Source organism: Pantherophis guttatus, chromosome 2 (assembly GCF_059756535.1).
Source record: "Pantherophis guttatus breed Tessera chromosome 2, ASM5975653v1, whole genome shotgun sequence".
Classification (NCBI taxonomy): Eukaryota; Metazoa; Chordata; class Lepidosauria; order Squamata; family Colubridae; genus Pantherophis; species Pantherophis guttatus.
Window position 1 is genome coordinate 95,928,363 of NC_142064.1, and position 18,025 is coordinate 95,946,387.

Below are 18,025 nucleotides of genomic sequence, written 5' to 3' on the forward strand. Positions count from 1 at the left end.
TAGGGAATTCAAGGTCCTTCCCACTGCATCCATATGTATGAATTAGGCTTACTTACTTAATGGACCAAGTCCATTGGATTTCAAGGACATCATGCTCTACCAGCATTTACACATGTGAACATTTCTTAATCCATTTTCCCATCATTTAATAAAGATATTTCCAAAAACACTAATCCAATTGAGGGTAAAGGTTCATTCTCCGAGCTGGTGGAACTCATTCATCTCCTAGTTCTAAATTTTTTCACTTATGAATATATCATATAATTTTTCATTCCATTTGTCTTCTCAAATAAAACTACCTTAGCCTTTGATGCATTAATTTCCAAATCCATAATCTTCATTCTGTTGTACCATCTATGTGAACCTCTTAATCATTCAGGTCTTGAACCAATAGCATAGCATCATCTCATACAAAATTATGGGTACATTCACATCCTCAATGAATATATCCCTGACATTACTAAAAATGTTCCTTACAGAAATCCATTAAAGAACCAAGGAGAATCCCATTCTTGCTCCCTGCTGTGTAGAGTCTTTTGCTTATCATTCAATTTGTTCTTTCACATGCTTTATTTCCATGATATACTATAGTTCTGTAACTATATTAAACAACAAGCAACTTTCAATTACGCTCACATAAAACATTGTCTAACTCAACCCTATTCAGTTTATCATATGCTTTGTCTAAAAATCAACAACTGACAATACAATTTCTTTATCAGATTAAAACATTCAATGACATTCAGGGGAGCAAAAATTTGATCTGCACACCTTGCATCCAGCATAAAGCCATATCACATTTTCCAAATTTTGCTCATTATTACCTCTTGTATATTTTCAATCAAAATGCTACTAAAATTTCCATGAATATTTTAAAAAAAGGGGTGGGAGAGAGATTTGTATGATCTGAAGAAAAACCAATGTATTGGGCAAGGAGGGCTCAGAATGTCAAGATGATGGACATGATCAAGTCTTCCATTTTTCATATTTGTGCATTATCTCTTGCTATCTTTGTTTTTATAAGATAAGGCAAGCAGCAGTCTTTTAATAATCAAACACAGGTACAGCTTTTGCATAAACAGTATGTAAACAAACTACATTCATATTTTAATGGTTGTTTAGGTTTGCTATCTAGACTTGCAGCCTTACTATGTTTCAACATTGTCATATAATTCATTACTTCCTTGCCATCAATTTTTCTTGAACACCAACCTAGCATTAATTTCAGTTTCAGTCTTTCACATATTGCTATCATTCTCAAATAGAAATCTATGAAATACTTCTTCCAGGACCCCCTTACTTGAACTTTGTTCCAAAAAAATTTATCATGGGAGACTCCTTGTTTATGTTTTATGTTTTATTAGATTTATATACCGCCCTACTCCCGAAGGACTCAGGGCGGTGAACAGGCACAGAATAAAATACACAGATACAAAAGTTAAGAACATAATTAAAACCAGATTAAATAATTTAGCCCGAGACAATTAAAAATCCCAATAATTTAAAACAGATTAAAATTTCGATTTACAAGAATTTTAAAACAGGTGAGAAAATTAGGCCAGGCCGGCTTGCTGGAATAGGAGAGTCTTAAGAGCACGGTGGAAAGTGCGCAGATCCAGGATACTACGTATGTCTGGGGGGAGCTCATTCCAGATAGTGGGTGCCCCCATAGAGAAGGCCCTCCCCCTGAGGGCTGTCAGTCGACATTGTTTAGCTGACAGCACCTGGAGGAGCCCCTCTCTATGAGAGCGTACCGGCCGATGGGAGGCTGCTTGTGGTAGTAGGCGGTCCCGTAAATAACCAGGTCCTAAGCCATGGAGCGCTCTAAAGGTGGTAACCAAAACCTTGAAGCGCACCCGGAAGACCACCGGGAGCCAGTGCAGCTCGCGCAGGAGAGGTGTCACATGGGAGCGCCATGTTGTTCCCATAACCACTCGTGCGGCCGCACTCTGCGCCAGTTGGAGCCTCCGGGTGCTCCTCAAGGGGAGCCCCATGTAGAGAACGTTACAGTGGTCCAGGCTAACCTATTCCACCCTCTTGCAAAACTACTTTTCATTCTCATTAAAATTGTTCTGCATTTTATCAGCCTTTTATAAACGTAACCTTTCCTTGCTGTCATTTTTGCAGTAATATTATCTCGCTCTCTTTCTTTCACACACACACACACACATCCCAAAAGCATATTGTTGTTGTAGTCATCATAATCATCTTTATCTTTGTATCCTTTGTTGATTCTCTCAATATTTTATCAAAAATAACCTCATCAATTACACTTGATTCATTCATTTTTTCATATGCATATATGAATATACTGATGTTTATATTCAAAATATTGTTTAAATAGATACAGACTAAATAAATATTTTTCTAATTCATTCTTAGATCTCTGAGTAATCAGTCACTTTTTCTGTGCACATCTCATTCCAGCCATCCATTCATGTCACCCCCAGAATTATATTTTCACTTGGATCCAATTATTATGCTCCATTTTGTGCAATTTTAATCAAAACTCATTTCTGTTTTTTCCCTTGTTAACCTTGTATTGCAACATGCAGACCAGGAGTAAAATCCAGCAGGTTTTAACAGGTTCTGGAGAACTGGTAGCAGAAATTTTGAGTAGTTCGGAGTACCGGCAAATACCACCTCTGGCTGGCCCCAGAGTGGGGTGGGAATGGAAATTTTGCAATATCCTTCCCCTGCCACGCCCACCAAGCCACACCCACAGAACCGATAGGGAAAAAAATTGAATTTCACCCCTGATGCAGACACATGCCACCAACTTATAAATCCCTACTTTCATATCCATACCCAAAATGACATCAAGTCATTCTTTCAACATACATTCAGCTATTTCATTCCTAATTAAACCTATACCTTTATTTTCCTGTGTCATCAATTTATCATTTCTACTAGCCATCCAGAATCCAGTAGCCATCCAGAACCCAGTGAGATGGGTGGCATATACTGTATATTTAATAAATATATAAATAAATAGATCAAACTATCTTCTTCAGTTGTTATACCTATCTCCTTTCTCTTAGTTTTTCGATTTTCTTTTTTTTCGGTCATTAATTCTCACACTGCCATTTATTCCTACATACATTACAAATTGTAACTTTTCATATGTTACGCTGTTAACAGATGAGCCTCTACAAATTGTTTCTACCATCCATCATGGCTTTGGTGAATTTGGATTTTCACATCCAAATTTTTAGCAAGATAATGGAAAAAGTAGACCAAGTTTTCAGCTTGGGATATATCAGTTTCTGTATGCAGGTTTTCTGCAGCAAAAGAACTGTACATATCTTATGTATTTTTTTGTACATTTCAATCAGTGTACTACAAACTTAATCAAAGCCCCTTTTTATCCATGCATGCTTTATGCTCATCTATATAAGCCAGGATCTCTAACTTAGAGTCTACCATGCAAGCTAGTATAATGTTGTCTGTGTTCAGCAATTAATAGATATCCACAGTGCATTGACATAGTCAGGATAGGCTATTTAGACTGAGATTAATTAGTGCTACTTACAGTTCCATATCTGAAGTGCAATCTGGAAACCATTTATTAAATTCCAGGCTCACTTTACTCTAAAATATCCTTTAATTGGGCTCAGAGAACCATATCAGAAATGTATGATTATTTATACATGCTGTATATATTTTCAATAGGCTAAGTTTTTGGTGCAAACAGCATTGTAAAAGATAGTATTCTGTCCTGACTCTCCTTCTCTTAATCAGGAAAAGACATCATCAAAGAAAGGAAGAGAAACAAGGAGAGGAAGAAAAGATTCACTACAACAACAACAACAACAACAACAACAACATTAGAATGAACTGTTATTAAGACATAGAACCATGATGGCGCAATAATTAGAAGGCAATATTGCAGGTTAATTCTGCTAACCGCCAGCAGTTTGATTCTCACCGCTCAAGGTTGACTCAGCCTTCCATCCTTCTGAGTAAAATGAGGATCCAGATTGTTGGGGGCAATATGCTGACTCTGTAAACCATTTAGAGAGAGCTATGAAGCACTGTGAAGCAGTATATAAGTCTAAGTGCTATTGCTACTGAATAACTATACAGTGTTTGTGTGGGACCTAGGCTTCCCTATGAGTAGTATATATCAGGAGTCAACAACCTGGAGATACAATTGCTTAGTTAGGTTTTTAGCTAGTAGTTTTTAACCTTTTCCTAAAAATGTTTGGGGGAAAGGATTTGCTTAGGAACTTGCTTCTAGATTTTGGCAGCACAATCTTGGTAGCAACATGGCTAAGAAGCAACAACAAACATTTTTGGAAGGCCACATACAATCCCTGGACTGACCACTTCTTTTTTTTTTATTAAAAAGTTTATTATTTTTCAATTACAAAGATAAGCATTCCATCTTTCCTTATGCAGTGTGTCATCTGGGTACAAACATCTCTATGCAACATCATTCACCATTTGCCACATCACTTACATTCACATTCACATTATTTCTCAAAACTTAATATTACAATATATTAAACATTTAAACATTGTAAAGCTCTCCATTTTCTTCTTAATATCCTCTAGTGATAATACCATATTAACATTAAACATCATTATTCTCATCATACATATACTAACAATTTTCATCTTATTTATATCTTTATCTTAATGTATTTTCTACTTGTTCTTTAGCCTTCTTCATTTCCGAAATCCTTTTTTATCCTCCAACCATTGATAAAATACTTCCCATATCATATAATATTCAGTTTGTTCTTTCTCCTTAATTGCTAATGTTAATCTGTTCATTTCTGCACATTCTAATATTTTCCTTATCTGGACTGGCCATTTCTGATTAGAGAGAATGGAGTATCAGCAGCTGGATTAATTTTAGTTAAGTTAAAGTAACTATTAATTCATCTTTACTTCCTTGGTATGGAAGACATTTAACACAAATTACTGAATATGGTTGGAACAATCAGTCTAGTGAAGATAGATATGAGAATACAGCTGATGTAGAGGTCAAAGACAAATGAGTTGTATAATGTGGGCATATTAATATGGTTCAGGTGAATAGCTCACCTGTTACATCTTGCAGATAAATTATAGGAAGCTCCGCTGATTTGTTTTGGATCAGGGATTTAAGCTGGCCATGAAGAAAACTAATTTCATGCCCAAAACTTGAAGTCTACAAAGAGAAAAATAAATAGATTATATTATATTATATTATATTATATTATATTATATTAGATTAGATTAGATTAGATTAGATTAGATTAGATTAGAATTCTTTATTGGCCAAGTGTGATTGGACATACAAGGAATTTATCTTTGGTGCATATGCTCTCAGTGTACATAAAAGGACAAGATACATTTGTTAAGAATCATAAGGTACAACACTTAATGATAGTCATAGGGAACAAATAAGCAATCAAATCATACTAGGAAACAATCAATATAAATCGTAAGGATACAAGCAACAAAGTTACATCATACCGTCATAAGTGGGAGGAGTTGGGCGACAGGAACAATAAGAAGATTAATAGTAATGCAGACTTAGTGAATAGTTTGATAGTGTTGAGGGAATTATTTGTTTAGCAGAGTGATGGCGTTCGGGGGAAAAATTGTTCTTGTGTCTAGTTGTTTTGGTGTGCAGTGCTATATAGCGTTGTTTTGAGGGTAGGAGTTAAAAAAATTTAGGGTCCAGGATGTGAGGGTGTCTGTAAATATTTTCACAGCCTTCTTTTTGACTCGTGCAGTATACAGGTCCTCAATGGAAGGAAGGTTGGTGGTAATTGTTTTTTCTGCAGTTCTAATTATCCTCTGAAGTCTGTGGCAGTCTTGTTGGGTTGCAGAACCAAACCAGACAGTTGTAGAGGTACAGATGACAGACTCAATAATTCCTCTGTAGAACTGTATCAGCAGTTCCTTGGGCAGTTTGAGCTTCCTGACTTGATGCAGAAAGAACATTCTTTGTTGTGCTTTTTTGAGAATTTGCTAAGTAGAAGATATAGGATGGTCGTGTCTCACTTGAAAAATAATTGAATAATAATTTCTATCCTTTATAAATCTTACAGCGCAATTCTAAGCGAAATCAAATTCTGGGATTCATTTCTGAACAGGAGGGCATTGCTTCTCCTTGGAGACAGAGGATGGCGGGATGAGACACAGCCACTGCTGGTTCCACAAAATGTAATTATTTCCCATCTTTGCTTCTTCACTGGAGTCTTTCACCAATAACAGTGATGGACAGTCATCATTGGAATTAAATTTCAGCCCAGCAATCAGTCTAATCTTTCCTACTGTACATCATAAAGAGTCAAACCTTTGCACAAAACACAGAATCTCTTCTCTCTTCAAACCCCAGTTTCTTTTGCTTTGACTGGCAAATCTTTCTTTCCATCCTTTAAGTCCATTTAACTACTTGAAGCTGTCATGCTGGATTGCTTACAGACCATTAAGCGCATTAGATGTTTAGATATACACCGAAAGATGGCCTGCAAATGCACAAATCAGTAGTGCTAAATGTACTCTATATACTAGTTAAGAAACCAGTAATGGCTACACTATGATCCAGTGTTTTTCTGATAAGCAGGTGCAACATATTTACAAGCAGTATTGTACAGATAGTCCTCGACTTACGGCCACAATTGTGCCCAAAATTTTTATTAAGTGAAACATTTGTTAAGAAAGTTTTGCCCCATTTTATGACTTTTCTTGCCACATTTACTAAGTGAATCACTGCAGTTGTTAAATTAGTAACAAGGTTGTTAAGTGAACCTGGCTTCCCCATTGACTTTGCTTGTCAGAAGATTGCAAAAAGTGATCCCATGACCTGGAACCAATGGTGGGTTGCCCCTGTTTCAGACCGGTTCTATAGAACCGGCAGTAAAACCGGCGGGAGGCTCTGCCCACTGACCCAGACATCATCATAAGTGATTTGCGCAGGCGGATCTGCAAGTGATCTGTGCGCGCAGGCACAATGCGAACTGGTAGTAAAGGCAAGTAGAACCCACCCCTGCCTGAAACTCTGCAAACATCATCAATATGAGTCAGTTGCCAAGCATCTGAAGTTTGATCTTGTGATCATGGGGATGCTGCAACAGTCACGTGAAAAATGGTCATAAGTAACTTTTTTTCAATGCTGTTGTAACTTTGAATGGTCACTAAATGAACTGTTGTAAATTGAGGACTATCTGTATTGTCTCTGCTTTTACCTATTCTCTTTAGATTGTTTAGGGAGTTGTGATTGATATTTACTGCAAATACTTTGGATAAAAAGTGTAGGTGTTTGGTTAATGTTTGCCAGCTAGGAAAGTGAGAGGTGGAATGGTAGAAATGTCAATGTTACAATTATATGTACATCTTTGAGACACAGATATCATGCAAAGCTAAAATGTGTTGACTTTGCTTAGAGTTTAATCTGAAAGCAACCACTGTGATTTGTGATTCATTTAATAAGTGATGGCTTAGCCTGTTGTATGAACTGGGCTCAATAAATAAAGATTTGTGAAAATAGATTTTTAAGGATTAAGATTTTGAAGAATGTGACAATTTGAATGACTTTCGAGAAAGAAGATAAAGAAAAACCAGTTTATCTTAACTTATTTTCTCTGCAATATAAATAACTTCCAAAATCCCAATACAAGTTTTCTTTAGCTCCTCACTTGTGAATGCAAAGCATTCTGCAAACACTGAGAACTTTTTTTTTCTTTAATTAATGTGGTTCATTGTGGTCTTAATGAGACCAATTTAAGTTCTAACAACAGCTGTCTTTGTTTCAGCTGTAGGTATCAAATTCTTCCTCTGGTATTTTAATACAGATACAAACTCAAGGCAAAGTTATAATGAAAATTGGCAATTCTTGTTGTATGACAACTATATCATATGTGGCAATACAAACAAAATGCGGTGTCTTACAAGTTGTTGTTTGAATTATTTGTAACACTATTTGCAACACTGTACTGGGATGGTACAGACATACTGTAGGCTTCTGTGCTCTTAATTGGTTAAAAGTCAGATCTACTCTTGGGGGTGTTATATTGGCTATATATCGGCATCATCCCAGTGGAAGCATCCTATGTGTATTTTTTCATACACAGACATCTTTCTTCCCATGAAGGAAGTGCACGTAGACACCAAATTTCCCATTAATTATTAACTGATCCTCCTGAGACATAAAGCCAATTTTTCTCTCTCCTGTCCTTGGAGGAGAGTAATAAACAGCATTGATTAAACCATAACAGAGGGTGTCATAAAAAAGCTGTTGAAGATAGTTACATATGGATATGGTTGTATAATTCCCTCCTAATTATAGAAGAGTCTAGGTTGTGGAATATTTGCTGAAGTAGGTTATTAGGAATAACCTTGTGAAAGAATGTTGTGTATATTTTTTATATATTCAGACATGGCAGGTGTAATTATATGTGAAAAAGACCTTAGGAGCCTCAGCAAAGAGATGTGGCTAAGAGAATGGCCAGACAAGAGACAGCACACAGCTGTGTGTTGTACACAGATAGTGTTTGAGACAAGATACTCAGAAGAGACTCCCCTAGTTTCTCAAGCTGCAGAGGCTGGAAATATCCAGTGTAGTTTTTACAATAACATAGAGATAGCTCATCTGGTTGTGGCTGTAGTTCCTATCTGTTCCTACCACAAGGCCAGCATCAATCTTGCAACTATCAAAGTACAATTCTCAATCCCCATCTCCTTTACAGCCCGAGTAACTATCCTTTGTCTCTTAACTATGCCATGTTTCCTTGGCAGCATCTCTCTGCCCAGTCTTGGCAGGCTAATAGGGAAAGATTGATGGCCTTTCCTCACTATTGAGTTGAAGTGCTATCCACTAATGACATAACATTTGCTGTCTTCGTTGTCAACCCTGCCCTGCTTTTTTGGGGGGTGACTTTTTGAATAGAAGTGGGCTGGCAATATGTGTGGAGGGAAAATCAGGATTCGCGGTTTGGAGATTGATCACTATGGGGCTTGGATAGCAAAATCTAGAAATCTGACCCCAGACTCATTTTGCTCTTGATGTAAAAGCATATGATGAATAAGAGGAAGCATCATCAAAACTGCAATACTGAGAGACTATTGTAGGACAGCTTTGTACCATTGAAGAACATACAAAGGGACCTTTTTTGCCTTTTACAAAGAGGATTGCACTGATATTATTCATACAGATATAATACACAAAAAGGGAATTAAACAAGGGTTTCATTCCAGAGTTGCAGAAAACATTAGGAATAGAAGTGCTTTATATCTCATGAGGCATTACATCACGACTGATTTTAAAAATGTGTGGTGAAAAGGGTGGGGGGAATCCTCATTAGCTTACAATTTGCTTCCTATTTCTTTACCAGATTAAAAATATTGAACAACATTATAACTGAGTTTGGTTTATTCAATGTACAAGGTCCACCTATATACCTAGAGTAACATAAATTGGTTTTAGTATCATAGAAAAAACCATGATATGCTTTCTGAATTTGAGCTGTTATTCAAATTTACACTTGCATTACATTTATTTTAAGAAATTGTTAATACCAGTAAAAGTTTCAAGATGCCAGGTGCCTTTCCTCTTTCTGTATGATGAATCTCAATTTGCAGAATACACATCTAAGATTATTAGATTACTTGGGGAGATTACCGTACATTTACTAGTCTATGGATCAAATATTTCTCATGCCAATTTTTTTTCCTGAAACTTGAACAAAGTAAATTCTATCTGGTTTTCTTAAATTGTCTTTACAATTTAAATATTTAAACGCTATGTAACTTAAAATTCATTCATATAATCATTCATATAGAAAGAAAAATGTTTTATCTATCAGCATATTGATTGTACATGTAATGAATAGATTTTTAAAAATCCGTACTCAAAGATTGAAAAACAGCCGCACTGTATGTTAGTAAAAGTTAATAACACTCTCATACTGTACTATGTGTTTTTCACTCCATGAAATGTAGAAACTTGAAAAAATAAGGGAGATTAAACCACCCTCTCTAAACATGCCTACAGTTCTTCCTCCATCTAACAATGAACTCCTTTGTATGCATGCTTTTAATAGTAAATACAAAACCATCAGAACATCACATGTAAATCTCTTGATATATTGGAAGTTAGTTTTTATGCAAAGTATATTATTCTTAGCCTGATTTTAAAGATTCCTGTACAACCTGTCTTGTTGGGTCATTGTTTCAGAAATATTTCCTTACCTAAACAGAGAAAAAGAAGACCAATGGAAAAAATGCATTGGAAGTGGGAGTGCCTTCCAACTTCCTGCTAGCTGACTGCCCTCGGGTAGCCAATGATGGGACAGTCTACCTCAGTCCTGGGCATTTTATGGCCTGTGGGCCAGCGGTGAAATCCAATTTTTTTTGCTATCTGTTGTCTGGGCATGGCGTGGTGGGCGTGGTGTGGCTTGGCGGTGGTGGCAGGGGAAGGATACTGCAAAATCTCCATTCCCACCCCACTCCAGGGGAGAATACTGCAAAATCCCCATTCCCTCCCTACACCTGGGGGAAGGATATTGCAAAATCTCCATTCCCACTCCACTCTGGGGACAGATAGAGGTGGGTTTTTTTTAATTTAATTTATATGCTGCCTTCTCCGGAGACTCAGGGCGACTTACAATGCGTTAAGCAATAGCCTTCATACTTTTCTATATGTATACAAAGTCAGCTTATTGCCCCCACAATCCGGGTCCTCATTTTGCCTACCTTAGAAAGGATGGAAGGCTGAGTCAACCTTGAGCCTGGTGAGATTTGAACTTGCAGTAATTGCAGGCAGCTGATGTTAATAACAGTGCTTTAGTCTGCTGTGCCACCAGGGCTCTACCGGTACCGGTATTTGCCGGTTCTCCGAACTACACAACTACTCAAAATTTCCATTACTCATTCTCCAGAACCTGCTGGATTTCACCCCTGCTGTGGGCTATATCCAGCCTGTGGGCAATTCTAGTCCATCCCACAGTATTGGCAGATTCGGCAGTGGGGAGGCGGGGCATCAGCAGTGTTGGGCGGGGTGTCAGTGGTGGGGGCAGGGCATTGGTAGAGAGGCGGGGCAATGTCAATATCAGTGGTGCGGCGGAGACCCTCCACAATAGTCCCTGTTTCATGTTTCTCATGTGGCCCCTTAGGAAAATTAATTGCTGGTCTACCTGGCCTCCAGAGGGCTAGGAAGGGGATCTACCTGATCTCCAGTGGCCAAAGGAGACGCTGGTTTATGTGGTCTCCAGAAGACCAGGGTGAGACTAGTCTATTGAAATTCTGGTTGGCAATGTAGCAATGCAGCAGCACTGAAGCAACCACAAATTTGCCAAATTTCAATCCCATGGGTATCAGGGATCCTAGATTTTGGACACATTCTGTTGGCTAGCCCATTTTAGGTACTTTGGTTCAAAAATGGTTGCCCTATGATGCGTTCTGTCACCTAGTTAAAGGTTAGAGGCAGGAGAGTTTTATTAGTATATAGATATTCAATGTGTCAATTTCAGGAGAGATTGTATTCTTAGACAATTTTATATCTGCTTTCTTGGAAATAAGTCTGAATTCAAAAGGACTTTGAATTCAGAGACTTATTTGAAATTTTGAGAATTTGAGAAGGTTTCAGATCCAGCTTTGCTTCTGCTGTAACCACTTTGGCGCTAGTAAGATATATTCTTGGCTAAACATAGGCCAGGAGTTTTTCTTTACTAACTGACTAAGTTGAGATGGCTGACATTTACTGTAATATATACTACTATTGCTTATCTCCAGTAATTATGAGCAAGTAAAGCAGAGAAATTGGAGGCCTAATAGAGATTATGATAATGAAGTCAACTTTTTTTTTTTAAAAAAAGGATAAATTCCACAGTTTATTATTATTTTAATATTTTCACAGGCTCTCTAATTAATGTATAGATTGTGTATCTAGGAATTTGTAGCCCTCTGTGAAGGAATCTGTAGCCTTCCAAATATTGTAGAACAACTCCTAGCATCCCTATTCATAACCTATACAATAATATGGTACCTGTAGTACAAGGCAATAGAAATCACTGGTATTTTAGTTAATTATTTTACCTGCCTTCAAAAAAATGATGACAAAAAGATTATTGGGATTCTTTTTGATGTTGTTATTGTGCCTTCAAGTCAATTTTTGACTCCTGGCGACTGGCAGAACCAGAACCTGCAGTTTCCTTGGAAAAATTTTTGGAATTTGTTTGCTCTTGCCTCCTTCTTAGAGAGAGAGGGACTGGCCCAAGGTCACCCAGTTGGCTTTATGCTAAAGACAGGACTAGAACTTACAGTCTCCCAGTTTCTAGCCTGGTACTTTTAACCATTACACCAAACTGGCCTATATAGAGAAATTAGCAAGTGAAAATTATATATGCATAAATACGCTTGCACTCTAAGCAATGATTCAATTGCTCCGAATATAGCATGAAATGGAATCTAATAAGTCAATGTTCATTTGCAATCTACTGTAGCATCTAGAGTGTTCTTTGGGCACATGTACTTTAATTCACTGGCTAACCTTTTGACTAAGTATACATTGCATCATTAATCAAATTGTTTGCGCGTACATACCTTGAGTTAATATTTACTAGGCATTTTCTCTTTCAAGAATCTGGAATGTCAACAAGGCCATACCACTCATTCATCAGTAGAACTTTCCTCTCTCTTTAAATACACCTTTATCTTGTCATCTTGTTTCTGGTAAAAGGTGTGTGTGTGTGTGTGTGTGTGTGTGTGTGTGTGTGTGTGTGTGTGTATGCTTTCTAGTCACTTTTTGGTCCTGGCAACTGCCAGGATTATTCCCTATGGTTTTCTTGGCAAGATTTTTCAGAAGTGGTTTGCCACTGCCTCCTGCTTAGGGCTGAAAGAGTGGGACTTAGGTAAGGTGGATGACACCTTGCCTTAGGTGTCATCCAACTGGTTTTGGCTTAAGACAAGATTACAATCACAGTGCAGGATTTCTAGCCTGGTGCCTTACCCACTACACCAAACTGGCTTCCTTCTGGTAAAATAAAGGAGAATTTATCATTCTCTTCCAAAGTGCAATATGAAATAATTCCTTTGCCAGTGTTACTAAAATGATCAGCTGCTTACAGTATCTCCTTATATTGCTGCTGCCCCAAACTGGTTCCTGATTCCTCTTAATACATAGGAATATATATGCTTGGTGTATATACCCTTGGTATTCTTTGCTCATTCCTTCTCCCAGGGGAAACCTGCCACCATAAGGGAACACAGCAAGATTTGAGGAGGACAGAGTAACATTTATATGCATGGACATTGCTAGATGGGGTACACAGAAATAAAATTGACTATATTATTGGCACAAGGAGGTATAAATGGTCAATTATTACAGCAAAAAAAAAATGAACAGGTTATTTAGAATTAATGATACGATATTGTTGCCATTACAGAAACTTGGTGGGATGAAACCCACAAATGGAACATACAGCTAGAGGGCTGTTAAGTTAGTTGTAAGTTCCTATTTTCAGTGCTATTGTAACCTTGAACAGTCAGTAAATGAATGATTTTAAGTCAAGAGCTACCTACATGTGAAAACCTAGGTCTCCAGAGAAATCTATATTGTTGCCAAAGAAGTAAAAAAAAATGAGCAGCAGAAAAGTGAATGGGCTCAATTGCAACAGTGATGAGTGCTCTGTTGAAGATCTAAAAAGTCTGATTTAAAGATTTTTAAAAATCTAAAACATCTGGAGGTTTAGCCACCTAAGAGTCACTACAGTCTCGATAGCACATAATAAATAAACAATTATTAAACCAAAACCATTCTATACCATGCCTTAAGCAAACCATAAGATATATATGCCTTCCAAATACCCAGGTATAGTATAGGTGGTACCTGGCTCAATAGTAGTAATTATGAGAGGGATTTTGGAGTCCTAGTGGACAATCACTTAAATATGAGCCAGCAGTGTGTGCAGCTGCCAAAAAGGCCAACAGACAATTCTATACTGCATTAACAGAGGGATAGAATCAAAATCACATGAAATGTTAATACCACTTTATAATGCCTTGGTAAGACCACACTTGGAATACCGCATCCAGTTTTGGTCGCCATGATGTAAAAAAGATGTTGAGACTCTAGAAAGACTGCAGAGAAGAGCAACAAAGATGATTAGGAGACTGAAGGCTAAAACATATAAAGAATGATTGCTGGAATTGGGTATGTCTAGTTTAAGGAAGAGAAGAATCAGGGGTGACATGATAGCTGTGCTAGTTGACACAAAGAAGAGGGAGTCAAGCTATTCTCCAAAGCATCTGAAGGCAGGACAAGAAGCAATGGATGGAAACTAATCAAGGAGAGAAGCAACTTAGAACTAAGAAGAAATTTCCTGACAGTTCCAATTAATCAGTGGAACAATTTGCCTCCAGATGTTCTGAATGTTCCAATTTTTGTTTTAAAGTTTTAACGAAGCAATTGGACAACCAGGTATAAGACTTCTTGCCTGAGCAGGGGGTTGGACTAGAAGACCTCCAAACTCTCTTCCAACTCTGTTATTTTGTTATTCTGTTATTCCTAGACTCATTATTGTATGCCTCCAAGTAATAGAGCACCCTTTATCAGTATCATTATTCAATTATTAGAAATGGAATATAAGCAGAGTTGTAAAATAATTTATCTTTTTAATATTAACCTAATTATTCTTTATCTGCCTTTGACAACTAGAACACAACACAAGCAGCCTATTTCAGGCTAATTCTATTTGTATGTTGTGTATATATACATTGTGTTAATATTTTTAATTGACTGTTAAATTTCAAAAAGATATAAAACACAAAATAACAAAAGGGGGGAAATTTGAGGGGGTAATAAAAAAGGGAGAAAAATGTCAGAAAAATGATCAGAAAAAAGGGTTGCCTTCCAACTTTCTTGAGTACAGGTACAAATATATAATAAACTTTTACTCTAAGATAAAATAAGAAACAAAAATATCATATAAAATATAGAAATTAAACAATCAAGATAACAACAAAAACATCTTATTCTATTTAAACATAAGCATAAAAATGTGTAGGGTATCTGGAGCACGTTCTCCTCTGTACAATGGTAGCAATCTGGTATCCACAGGACATTAAGCCAAAAGTGGAAGATGAGTTTAAGGATTGTATGAGTTCAACAGGGTCATTCTGAAAAGAGCATACATTTATGTTATATTCTAACCCACATATCAAATTGAAGTTATCTTTATTATGGTCAAATATTATGATTAGAAGGGTGGAGTACAGTCAGTTATAAAAACAGAGCAAATATGTCAGTTTGACAATATTAATGATAAGCCAAACAATATGAAACAAAGTACATATAAAAACAAGTTGAATTCATCTGGAGAACAGCAGATTGAAGAATATTTATTTATTTGTTAAATTTCTATGCTATCTTTCTCCAGACTCCGGGCGGCTTTCAACATTAAATTGCCACTTTCATTTTTTTTTTTTTAAAAAAAAAAAAATCTATTCCAGACAGGCTGCTGCAGACATCCAAGTTTTAGATCTGGAGAAATCAGTCCTTTGAGAGACCAGAGTTTTAAACTTGAGTTTAGAAGAGGGATATAAAATTCGCCGCAAATGATGCAATTCAAAGCGCTGGCTTCAACTCTCTCGTTATTTCTCAACCCACCCCTTTCATTGTTGGAGGAAATGTGTATTTTATTCGTTTTGTTTGTAATTGAAGATGACAAAAGTGCACACACCAAGAAAGGGTTAAACGGGCTCAGTTTTACCGAAGCCAAACCACGGATCAAACCAGAGCCTCGAAGAAGTGGCTAATCTAAGGACGCCACAAGCGTCGCCTTCCCAACAGCAGATGGGAGGTGGCGGCTGCGGCTGACTTTGGAATGGAAACGGGGAGAAACGGCCGGCGAAGCAAACTGCCTTTTCTTCCCCGCTGTTAAGAGAGAATAGAAGAGGCAGAGGCGGCAGTGGCAGCGGAAGGAAAGGGGCCGAGCGCTTCGCAGCCGGGCTCTCCTCACAGCGCCGACACACACAGACACACGCGCCTCCCTCGAGAGGCTGAAGAGGCCGAGCCATATTTTTTTTCCCCCCCTTCTGCCGCCGCCTCGAGGCGCTTTGCGGCGCGGAGGCCTCTTCCTCCACAGGCCGCGAGGACAGGCTGCCTCCCGAGGTTTGGGGAGGGAAGCGAGGCGCGTTAAAGAAAGGTAAAAGGGAAATGTGTGTGTGGGGGGGAGAGAGAGAGAGAGAGAGAGAGAGAGAGAGAGAGGTGGGCCGCCTTTAATTTGCTTCGTCTGACGCTGGCGCGGCGGAGGCGGGAATGAGCCGCTGCTTAGCGCAGTCCTGGGGAGGGGAAAGTGAAAGAAAGCATCCCTGACCGGACGTGGCGTTTCGCCGAGGCCTTGCTGGACCTCTGCGGGGTAAGGGCGGCAGCAGCAGCAGCAGCAGCAGCCGCCGCCGCCAAGGCGACGGGCGCTGTTTGTTGTTCCTCCCCACGCTGCAAAAAAAAGCAACCCTTGCCCCAAAGAGGTAGCGGTCCGATGAAAATAAAGAGCATCCAGCACCCGGGGATGCATCTGTCGGAGGCTGGAGGCTCCTTTTGTTTATTTGCTCCATGCAAAAAGAAAAGTGGCTGGGGGAGGGTGGGAAGCCCTATCTGATCTGGAGCCGAATATCATTGGAAGCAATGCTTTTCAGCCTGGAGCATTTCATCTCTGCCTTTTAACTAGGCGATGAATTGAACATCCTCCCCTAAAACAGATGCGAGGTGGATTGGTTTTTGTTTTTGTTTTTAAAGCGATGTGGATTGTTCCCCTACCTAGGCCACTTTAGGAGCAAAGTGATGGGTTTTGCTGGCGTTTCATAATCAGCAGCGCTACCTGCAAGATGCTCTTTACTGAAGGTTTAAAATTTTGGGAGGAGGAATCGGGCCAAATAACTGCACACTACTATTCTGTAGGGTCTAAAAATATATATGTGGTAATAGTGTTTCATAATATGTCAACAATAAAAGGTAAAGTAAGGTAAATTAGATGAAGGTAGCAAAAAAAAAATTATGATCATTTCAGGATAAAATAAAATATATGTATAAAGAGCAGAGTATCTATGGAGATTCTTGGTCATCCAGGTCATGGTTGTCCCAAAAGTGCTTTTTCAAGAGGCAATTGGACTTTCTGGTTTTGTTTTGTTTTGAAGACCTTTCTTCAGAACTGAAGAAGCTTGGATGGGAAGTGAAACATCTTCAGAAATATAAAGAGCAGACTATATTCAGTATTTAAATATAAGTGAAGCTTTTGATCTGCAAAGCAAAGTCTTATGATTCAGGCTGTTGGAAGTCTTATGATGCAGATTGTGGGAAATATTTCTGTTCTCTCCCCCCACTTCCTTCTCTCAGGCCTATCCTTCATTCAGTGACTCTTTTAGCTTTTTTTTTTTTTTAAAGAAAGCTCTATACTTAAAAGACTGCGTCTGGGTAATTCATATATAACTGCATAATTAACCTTCATGAACATGCAACTCACAGATCAGTAAATCAAATTTTTATTACAGTCCTAGACTAATATAAGAAGGGTGGGATATAAATAATTTTAAAAGGTAAAAAATATAAAATACAGAAAGTTAAAAACATTTTAAAAGCAGATGTTTAAATCTAAAAAAAAGAAACTTATAAAAAAGGTAAAACATTAAATACAAACAAAACAAAAGTATATGGCTGACTGAATCTATCATAGAATCTATCATAATACAGAACGCTCTTAACCGACGAGTTAAAACTATTTTTTTTAAAAAAAAATAAGATTAACTTGAAGCTCATAAATGCTTAAATTTTCCTGGTAAGGATAAATTTGTCAAAATGAAGATACTAACCAGGTTATTGTATTTTTTAAAAAGTGTTTTAAAATCTGAAGTTGTCCATTTGTGGTGGGTGGAGTCTAGGGCTCATATAGGATACTAGGAAAATCATTTAATTATATAGATATCCCCATGAACTTCTAAGTAGACTGGAAAGCAAAAATGTTAAAAGTGTACAGTGGAGTGTTTTTTTCTCTGGTGGGAGTCCGGTCTATTAGGGCAACCTGGTCTACTCAAT

At 37.8% G+C, this 18,025-nt stretch overlaps 1 protein-coding gene across 5 annotated transcripts in view; it reads left to right on the forward strand.

The window, feature by feature from the left end:
- GNE (glucosamine (UDP-N-acetyl)-2-epimerase/N-acetylmannosamine kinase) overlaps positions 1 to 18,025 on the forward strand; it is a 54,486-nt gene that overhangs the window by 5,241 nt on the left and 31,220 nt on the right. Inside the window, exon 2 of one of the 5 annotated variants that reach the window (XM_087886426.1) lies at positions 6,048 to 6,162. The exons of 2 other annotated variants lie outside the window; for them this stretch is intronic. The gene's annotated coding sequence lies outside the window, so the exon portion shown is untranslated. Of the gene's footprint in view, positions 1 to 6,047; positions 6,163 to 15,557; positions 16,143 to 16,231; positions 16,356 to 18,025 lie in introns of those variants that run through there. 2 more of the 5 variants (XM_034410737.3, XM_034410739.3) reach the window with 2 other exon arrangements.